Below are 11079 nucleotides of genomic sequence, written 5' to 3' on the forward strand. Positions count from 1 at the left end.
CTTTCATAGCGTAGACAAAGATAAAGATCACCACACTTGTATGTAAATTCATACCACAGAAAAACGGGCCCCAATGTGCGCCATGAGAAACTCCAATTTAGCTTCAGAAACCGTTTTCCAATTTTGTAGCTCCTCAACCCTACCCTCATTTTCGTGCAAGCGAGTTGTGAGCTCTTGCGCTTGTCTCTCATACTCCTCAGCCTGTCTCTCAGCTGCCTCAGCTCTCCTCCTAAGGACTTCAACCTCTGGATTATTGTAACTGGAGGATGACAGTGGATCCACGCCGTGTCCAAGACCCATGACATAACCAGGTTTTGCACCTAAGACTTTGTCAGCAATTTCATCCTCAGTCATAGGGGTAGAGCCTTCTTGTAGGGACTGAGTCTGCATCTCCAGCGTTTTATCCTATGATTTGAAATATGGCACAAGTATTAAATGAATATGCTCTTCATAAAACTAGAATTGCACACAAATAAGAAAAACCGAACTTGGTCATTACATAATTTTCTTGAGCCACAGGGCCAGACCAGCCTTTGCCTGGGTTATAGTACATCATGCGATAAAATTCAATCCTTCCGGGCTCTTGTTGAGTCTCTGCATTAACCTGTAACAAGCTTAGAAAGATACATCAATATGTTGATACAAAATCTTGAAGTAGAAAAAGTAACAGATGAAAAGAAGGCTACTAAAAAATAATAAACGATTTATACTACCTTATTTGCTCGGTGATTTAGAAAGGACCTCGAACCACCACGGTGATTAACCTTCTTCTGCCCACGATTTGCCTTGTTTTTTGTGCTGAGTTTCTACCATAGGAAATATTTAGTTAGAAATACAATAAAAGATAATTACAAAAAATCATATAAATTACTTTGAATTTTTCTGTTTCAAACCAATCACAAAGCAATTCCCAATCCCCTTGCGCGACCATCCCCTCATATGGCTTCCGTCTCACGTGGTCATTTGGGGAGACCCTTGTAATATTTGTGCAGCCTGCACTGTACTCTTTGAGAGGCTGTCCTAGATACTTATTAACACCCTTTCTACATGCGGCGATGGATATCAATGTCAAAGCTCTTACGCAAACAAGTTATGCATGCAATACAATGTTAAAATAAATAAATAAAGAAACAATATAACTAGTAATGATATTTTATTACCATTATATGTTAGTGCATCGTATTAACTTTTGACTTGAACTCCTTCTTCATCGTTCTCGGTTAAGCTGCTAGAGGTGCATACTTGCGGCAAATTATGCCAATTTCATAAGCAAATTGTTCCTCCAACTCCCTACGTGGTTTTGACCTCCCGGTGGAATCTCAATTCTCGATTTCTGACTTGTCCTTGCTTTATGATTGATTAGAGTTGTGTTCATTGCTTTACCTCTTTTTTTTAGTGGGGAGTAATGGTAATGGTGTCGAGCCGTTTATAAGCAAAAAAAAAAAAAAAAAACTTCGGTCTGCACAAAAAGCTAAAAGTTTTACTTCTTATTTGCTTTACCTCTTCCATTTGTCTTTGTTTGTATGGAAAAAATTGTCTTACCAAAGACTGGACCAGCTAGGCGATCCTGCTTGAAAACATTGGGCCTAGACTGAGGCAGTGTACTAGAACTTGCAGTACGACCACCAGGTTCCATGACTACAAAAAAATATACATGGAGAGAAAAGTTGGAAGTCTTTAACTCAATATAACCTATAATTTAGATGGACTAAAAATTGATATCATACCACCAAGAGAAGCATCTACTGATTGGGAGCTTGGCATAGACTGAGGCTGAGGTTGACGCTGTGCATTGGAGCTTCTAGTGGTTCTTCTACCTGAGCCCATGACTGTACAAGAAATATATACTTACCAGCAGAAAATTAAAAAATTCTTATTGAACAGAAATCATTTTTCAAGTGTAAATAGCTGCATTCAATTCTTCCAAGTGTGGCCAAGAACTAAAACTGAAAAAAACAAAAAACAAAAAACCAAATACAAACAAGTAGATAGGAAGTCGCTGCTGACATTACTAACAAGGAATTCAAAACATAGAGAACACTTTAGAGAACACATAGAAAACACTTAACTTTCACATTTAAACTTAATCTATGTCAGTATCATCATCACTTGATATGACTTTCTCTTCTTCAGAACTACAATAGTTTATAAGCGTATCATCTTCTTCATTAGATTCGTTATCAACAATGAAATGATCATCCATCTGGGTTCTATTTATATTGGTCAAGACCACATCCGCATCAATTTCAGTTGGGATCAAATCATCCCTATTCAAAAGTACAGGTGCAAATTCTTCCATTTGAATATTATCATTGTTACTTTCTTCAAGTGTTTGATCGTGTTGGACAATGCCATCCATTGCATCCTGCTCCTCTTCTTGAAATGCGACGCCATGCCCTACTACAATCTCTTCCTCTATCTCAGCAACGTCATACACATTTCTAGGCTTTATCTTCTGGACAACTTGCCAACTACCACGCATTTTAGTATCACTCACATAAAAGACTTGACCTGCTTGGGTAGCTAGCACAAATCGGTCGTCTTTGTACCAAGTTTGTGAGACATTAACACTAGTAACATAGCCATCTATTTGTATTCCACTCCTTCCATTGCCGACATCCCACCAATCACACTGGAAAAGATAAACTTTCTTGGAAGATAAATAGTTTAAGACTATGACATCAGTTAAAACACCATAGAAATCAATCTCTTTTGATTGGTGACACCCCTCGACAACAACACCACTATTTTGTGTTCGAAGATTTACTTCTCTATCCTTCGTGTGAAACCTGATCCCATTCACAATGCAGCCACTATATCGAATTGCACGAGGATCAGGCCCACAAGCTAATGAATATAACTCATCAGTAGCTTCTGGGGAATTCTGAGATCGCAATTCATGCATCTATCAACAAAATGAACAATAATCAATAGAAAATATAATAATAATGAAAAACAACAAGGGGTATTTCTGTGAAAACTTACTTTCGTCGTTCAAACCATTCAGGAAAATATAGTTCCCTCTCTTCCAAATTATGTGGACTTTGCCTAATAAGCTCGGCCCTATGTTCACTACATATAGAAAATGTTGTATATATAAGAAAACATGTTAATAATGTGTATATATTGTGTCTTACTAAAAGCTGTACTTACTCAAGGTATGGTAATACTTCTTCAGAATTATTTAACACGTAATAATGGGCCTTGTCATAATCTTTTAAGCTTAGGCTGATAACTTTAAAAGCCCCCAATGGTCGCACATTCTGTGAGAAAACAAGCAGCCCCGTGGGTTGTTTCTCTTGGCCACCATCAAAATTTCGTTCTTCATGGTTGAAGCGTGTTTCAATATCTTGGAGATACATGGAACAGAAAGTGAGACATTCATTATCGATGTATGCTTCTGCAATTGAACCTTCTGGACGCGCCTTGTTTCAGACATACTGTTTTAAAGTGTGTAAAAACCTGTTTAACAAATTATATTAATTGAAAGCAAAACAAAGTATATATTAAAAGTTACAAATGATATACATGTTACCTTTCAATGGGATACATCCACCGATACTGTACAGGTCCGCCAAGCAGTGCCTCGTGTAGTAAGTGAATAGCCAAGTGAACCATTACATCAAAAAATGCCGGTGGAAATATTTGTTCGAGTTTACAAAGTATCACGGCAATATCCTTCTCCATATTCTCGAGCACTTCTAACATCAGTGTCTTACAACACAACTCTTGGAAAAACACACCCAACTCAATCAATGCAATTGCTACATCACTACACAAGAAACCACGTACCGTAGCTGGAAGAAGACGTTGTAAAAGCACATGGCAGTCATGGCTTTTCATTCCTGATACTTTACCTTCATTGGCATTCACACATCGAGATATATTTGATGCATAAGCATCTGGAAATTTCATAGATTTCAGCCATTCACAGAATGCCTTTTTATCGGTAGATGACATTGTATAGGATGCAGCCGGCATGATATACTTATTACCATTCGGAATTAGATGCAACTCCTTTCTAATACCCAATTCAGCCAAATCTAGTCGAGCTTTAAATAAATCTTTTGTTTTACCATCAATATTCAACAATGTTCCCAACACATTCTCACAAACGTTCTTTTCAATATGCATCACATCAAGATTATGACGCAACTCAAGGGATGGCCAATATGGTAAATAAAAAAAATACACTCTTCTTTGTCCAATTTAACTCAAACTCGGTACACTTCCTTTTCTTGTTAATCGGATTCTCTCCAAGTTTTTGTTCCTCGACCAAATCAACTTGTGATAACACATCAGCCCCATCCAAATCCTTTGGTTTTGGTCTGTTTTCAACCTTCCCGTCGAACATATTTTTACCACGTCTTCGCCAAGAATGTCGTGGTGGCAAGAAACGACGATTAGCCATATAGCATAACTTGTGGCCATTTTTTAAATACATAGAGACCGTGTCTTTGTTACAATTTGGGCAGGCCATTTTGCCTTTGGTGCTCCAACCAGACAAGTTCCCAAATGCAGGAAAGTCATTTATGGTCCACAATAACGCAAAGCATGCAACTTAAATGTTTGCTTGGTCACAACATCGTATGTCTCCACGCCATTGTCCCACAAATCTCTTAATTCATCTACTAGAGGCTGTAAATATACATCAATGTCATTTCCTGGGGATTTGGGATCAGGAATAAGAAGCGACATGAAAAGGAAAGGATCTTTCATACATTTCCAAGGAGGCAAATTATAAGGCACAAACATTACCGACCACATGCTATAAGAGGTACTCATGTCACCAAAAGGGTTGAACCCATCACTTGCAAGGCCGAGGCGGACATTGCGAGGATCATTGGAAAACCACTCATACTCCTTGTCGAAATATTTCCATGTTTTAGAATCTGCTGGGTGCTTGAATACATTCTCTTCCGGGACTCGTTTTTCTTTATGCCACCTCATATCTACATCAGTCATCCTTGACTTAAACAACCTTTGAAGCCTTGGTTTAAGTGGGAAATAACGCAAAACGTTATGCGGTATTTTCTTACACTTGCCTTCAGAAGCTTTATACCTCGGTTCACCACATACCGGACAACTTTGAAGATCTTTGTATTTGTCCCAAAAAAGAGCACAATTGTATTTGCATGCATGTATAGCAATATACCCAAGTCCTAGTTCTCACATTAATGTCTTAGCCTCGTGATAGGACTTTGGCAGCGTCTCACCCGCAGGCAATGCAGCTTTAATCAATTCAAGAATCATATCAAATGATTTGTTACTCCAACGATTAATCACCTTCAGATGGAACAACTTCATGAGATAATCTAATTTGGAAAACTTTTGGCAACCTGGATACAAAGGCTGTCGCGCTTCACTCAAAAGTTTATCAAACAAATTCGGATCGTCACCATTACCCCTATTAAGACCAGAAGAGCTATCTGCATGTTGTGTTGTGGCAGTATAATTATCTCTACCCCCATATTGCATGTCTGGTACAGAATTATCCATAGGAGTCGGTCCTCTTAAATCTTGAAGCAAGTCTTCCAACCCATCAAAACGAACTCCTTCATCACTACCAGCATCATCATAATCATCATCGTCATCAGCAAGGTGCTCTTCATAACCTTCACCATGATGGAGCCAACGAGTGTAATGTTTGTCCATTCCATGTTCAAGCAAATGATCTCTTACTTCACTGATTTGCTTGTAGTACCTATTATTGCAGATTTTACAAGGGCAAAAAGTCCTACCAGCGCTGTCTACATGATTAGTAGCAACCACAATGAATGCCTCAACGCCTTCAATAAATTGAGTGTCAAACCGATCTGGCATATTCATCCAACTCTTGTCCATATTTACGAGCAATTGCTATACATTGTAAGTGAAAACAATATGTTAATAGCAGTACACACGTAAGTGGCTTCTCTCAAGAACCTTGAATTGAAAAAAACTACTTGTAAAGAGCCCCCCCCCCCCCCCGGCTCTCTAAAGGCACTAAGGTACATTGACCCACATTGAACAAAATCAATTTGAATTCAAAAGGTGTTCGCATCCAAAACTAGCTAAACAAAACTCAACCAAACAAGCCAAAGGGTTCAAACAGACCAACAAATCATACAAAGTATTTATAAGCTTATCCCATTATCACGTGTTAGCCATATCCAAAACTAGCTAAACAAAACTCAACCAAACAAGCCAAAGGGTTCAAACATACCAACAAATCATACAAAGTATTTATAAGCTTATCCCATTATCACGTGTTAGCCATATAGATGATACTATCAGACGTTATCAAGTTTGATGGTGCTAAGAATATAATAATCCTATATCAATTAACATTCATGAGTTTGTCGCAAAAAGAATGCTCAATCTTATTGTAAACATGGTAAAAAGGAAAAAAAAAAATTATAAAGTGGACCAAACTTAAGTTCATAATCAAATACTTAGATTACTTCTACACTTGCAAAATGGACAAAAAAAGTAGCAATGTCAAATTACAAATCTAGTTTTTGTCCACCAATTTAAACAATATTTTAAAAGAAAACACTAACATTCACTTCTTATTATTGCTATATATTCCAATTTATCGATACAATATGCACATACAATTATACACTCAAAAAAGGTTGTCAATAAAGTATGCACTAAATTTCCTGATTAAGTGCCTATAATTTTTCTATAATACAAGGCTGAACCCAACTATAATTACACTAATAATTATAGAAAATTTAGTCAAAATCATAAATGCAATTATTTAAACTTTTCAAATTTTCAACACCTAGTCATGTTAGCTAAACAAGAGAACTAAAAAGCATGGGCCGAATAGATGCAAAGCTACCATCTCAAAGTGCTTCATGTGAGAATGAACAATCTTAGTATTCTAAATTTGTATCTTAAAGCTCATCTAGAATAGTATTTACAATTTGTATCTTAAAGCTCAACTTGAATGCTATGTCTTATAGGTGAAGGCTCAATTTGTATCAAATATTTGAAACTTGATACATAATGGGCGCATCAGAAAAGGTATATATTACTAATTTAATGAAAATATCTTGTAGCCCCTTTGACATATATCAAACAGACTAAATTTATAAAATTGAACACTTAAAGTAACAAACGAAGAATACAAGACGATGATCCAGATTTCAAAGCTTAAACAATTTAAGTTTATTTGCAATCTAGTTGGATCACCTACTTGAACTTTTTTTTTTCTATAGAGAATCTCTTACTTGAACAATGTGTAGTATATAGTACGCAAGTTATACAAAGTCCCAAGTCGAGTACCCGCGAGACCATTTCATCACCCCAATGAGTATATTTTTTTTTTTCTTTTTTATATTCTAGTATCTAATCCAGTTCTAAAATAAGGGTGTGAGGGACACATGAACAGGAAAGAGGGCATGCATATTCAATTAGAACAAACGCAGAGTTAGAAAAGATGTTGGGCATTCTAATTGACCAAGCCAGCACACTGCAGATCGATCGATCGGTTAGCGCCAACATGTCCCTACGATCAGGGTGAGGAGAAGTTTCATTGCTTACTTTTTCGAGTTAATAAGTAGAATTCACCATTATTGCATGAAAAATAGACAAGGCGATAGGTGCCTGGCCATCAACTCATTCTTGTAAGAGACGCCGAGAGATACAACTTCAGGTTCTTCTGCGACCTCGAAAGAATCATAACGAAATGGATCCTAAAAGGACTAATGTTATGGTACGAATTTCTTTTTTCTTGTAGGCCCGCTAAGCTAAGGTCACTGCGACCGCGCAAACCATTCGGCGAAAAGACTACTAAACAACGAGCCCCATTTGAGCCCTCCACTCAGTAGGTACTGTATAACTATTACCCAGACCAAGATAGAGATGGACTCCTGAACGAAGGATCTCCTCTTCTGCTGATAGAGCCAAAAAATCCGGGGATTACGTCCTCGCTCTAAGAAGTAGGCAAGTAAACTAGCTAGCACCTCTTTTATCATAGGCATTTTGGTCAGCAGGCTACTATTTCAGATCAATTCCTGGAGTCATGCCAACAAGGCCAAATGGGTGCCACATCCCCTTCAGTAGTTGATCTTGCCATTGCTATTGATACAGATTTGGGTGGAGCAAGCAGATCAAGGGATGTCTCAAGACGGGTAAACCAATTCTATGGCCAAAGATCTATATAGAAACCTTGTTCTGGGACTTCCCGTGGAAAAAGATACTTGAGAAGTAATAAACTCGCGGTTAGAGAGCCACGTTCCTCTCTGTATTTTAGCGCATCTCCTCTTTTGAGGGCTTTCCTCTTATGAGGATTCACAGTTTGAGTAAATAGGTAACCTAAGTCCTAGTTTGATCTAAGGGAAGCAGTCCCAAGTAAGTAGCGAGTACACTACTCTGAGTGCCCAGAAAGCCAGATTCTTCCCTTAACAATGTTTAAGATGCCTGGTTGTGCCAATTTCCCTAGTTGACAATATTCCTTTTTTTTTATGTCTGGCTGCAAAAGGAAGAGGTTAGTTCACAACTCTGAAAGCCGAAGACGAAGGGAGGAAGGCAGCAGCAGGAAAGGAAGAGATTTAGGCAACTTCAGAGTCTTAATTGACCTACCGGACTCTAAAGGAAAGGTACCACTTATTTGGAAACTAGAAACTTGCCGGTTTCCAAGCGCAACTCAATGCTACTTTAACACAAGGGCGGCGTCTATGAAAAAAAGAAAGAAATTTCATTTCTAGAGTGAGATTCGTGTGCCTGATGAAATAGCTAGGGTTGATGATATAACTCTAACAACGGTTATTGCTAAGACTGGTTTTTATCTTCCGCACCTCCCTTTGAGGGGATTTGCCCTTCAAACAATCCTATGAATGCCATCAATGCCATTCGAGGTGATAAGTTAAATGTTAAATCGAAACTTTCATTTTCCCGGGATTTTAGGCTGCAAGTCCATTTCCGCTCGTAGATAGGATCTCAAATCGGCCTTTTTGCGTTTTACCGGGATTTTTGGATGAAAGCCAATTTCCTTTCCAAAGTGACAGTTCAATCGTGCCATTGTTTCATTTTCCCCGTATTTTTTATTAAAAACCAAATTCCTTTCATAGAGCTGGTGGCAAACTGGTAACAATTCAAGAAAGCCGGGATTTTTGATGAAAACCCTAATTCCTTTCATAGAGCTGATGGAAAACTTGAAACAATTCAAGAAAGCCGGGATTTTTGATGAAAAAGAGAGCTTTTTTAAGCATTCACAAACTAGAGTGCGCTACTCTCTAGTAAGTCAACTAAGCCAGGGTCTAAGAAAAATAGAGTCTTAGTTCGCATCTCTAGCCCATTTCTCCTTAGTTTCAAAAGCTTCAATTGTTTTATATGCTCTTGCCTTATCAATGTAAAGTCAAGGGTGCACGAACTCAAGTTAATCACCGCACTACATTTTTTTTCTTCTAATGATAACAATTGTTCAAAAGCCATATATCTCATAATTTATGAGCTCAACTTTTATATTATTTACTTTTTATCTAAAAGTAAGTAGGTATTTTGAAAATATTGAAGAAATTCAGGTGTGAAGATTTTGAAAAATGCTGCAAATTCTTATTATTTTCACTCAAGCTTGATGGCACTAAGAAAATAATAATTCCAGATCAATTAATAATTCAAGAGATTGTCCCAGAACATGGCAAAGAAGAAGAAAAAAAAATACAAAGTGGACCAAACTTAAGTTCATAATCAAATACTTATACTACTTCTACACTTGCAAAGCGGATAAAAAAAAAATAGCCTTGCCAAATTACATCTTTAGTTTTTGCCCACTAAATTATAGACCGTACCCTTCAAGACATGTTTCCTGAGTTGTGCCTTTATAACATATTTAACTAAAAGGGTCATATATCGACCAAGATTTATTGTGCTTGTAGATATCGACCAAATTTATTATTTATTTTTTAACTAAGTGAGCAAGAGTTTGTATTAATATTCAAACAAAGAATCTACCCAATTGTTTTTGAATAGAGTGAAGTGAATACAACTTCAAGTCTAAACTCAAAAAAATGCATTGGTCAACTAAATTCGGCTTTGATAGTAATAGTGAACCCTCTACATGCACTTAATCAAATAACACATTCACAAATTTCAGACAATGTTAAGTATCTAGCAATGGATTATACAATACAGTTCATTTCAACAGTACAACGATATTTCTGTAAGAATAGTCAAGAGCACATCAAACAAGATAACCCAAAAAATAAATTCTAGCGTGATTAGAACATAAATCCCAAAAGTACCTTAGCTTTTCCGCTAAAGAACTGTTTCAGCGAATTTTTCGGTTGCAACAAAGCCTTAGCTTTTCTACCTAAAGTATCTAAACAAAGTAGTATTCAGTAGACAAAGAGAGCAATTGAAGTATAAACTTGAAAGTTTTGATTTTTAGAGTATTGAAGAAAAAAAAAACCCAAAATTAACCAAACCCCATCTAAACAAACTCCATTAAAACAAACCCCACATTATAGCAAAATGAAGCAAACAATTCACATTAGAAAGGTCTAAATTTTCACTACCCTTCATAGATCATACAACCAACACTAAGAGAACAAAAAAAATCAAAAATGTAAACACCCCAAACCCCAAACCCCAAAACTAAAAACACCCGAAGCATAATTTGCACTATAGCAAAACCCCATTAGTCATAATTTGCACTATAACAAAACCCAAAATTAGTAACAATTGAAGTCATAATCAAATAATTAAAATACCTGCCAACAGGAATTTCGAGATAAAAACTTAAGAAATTTTGAGATACCTGAGCAACAATATGGAAATATGGAAACAAGATTAAAAAAATATGTCCTATAAATAGTAAGAGAATCTAAATTGTAAAGTGATTTTGTCATGACTCAACAGTTTGAGCCGTGTAGAGAACGAGACAAAAAAAGAGGCATATATATTCGAGCACACATATAAGTTCTCAATTGGAGAGAGAAAAAGAGGAGAGATGTATATAGAGCGAGAGAGAGAGAGACTTACTGGTGGTGTAGACAGACTGGAAATCGCAAGTTGCAACATTTTTTTTTTGCTTTTGGTTTTTGTAGTGGCGGTGTGAGACAAACTGATGAAGTTTTGGTTTTGTGT

At 36.9% G+C, this 11079-nt stretch overlaps 1 pseudogene; it reads right to left on the reverse strand.

The window, feature by feature from the left end:
* Window positions 1–2083: 2083 nt before the first annotated feature.
* Window positions 2084–5844, reverse strand: LOC147506520 (uncharacterized; annotated as a pseudogene).
* Window positions 5845–11079: the final 5235 nt, after the last annotated feature.

This window comes from Coptis chinensis, chromosome 4 (assembly GCF_015680905.1).
Source record: "Coptis chinensis isolate HL-2020 chromosome 4, ASM1568090v1, whole genome shotgun sequence".
Lineage (NCBI taxonomy): Eukaryota > Viridiplantae > Streptophyta > Magnoliopsida > Ranunculales > Ranunculaceae > Coptis > Coptis chinensis.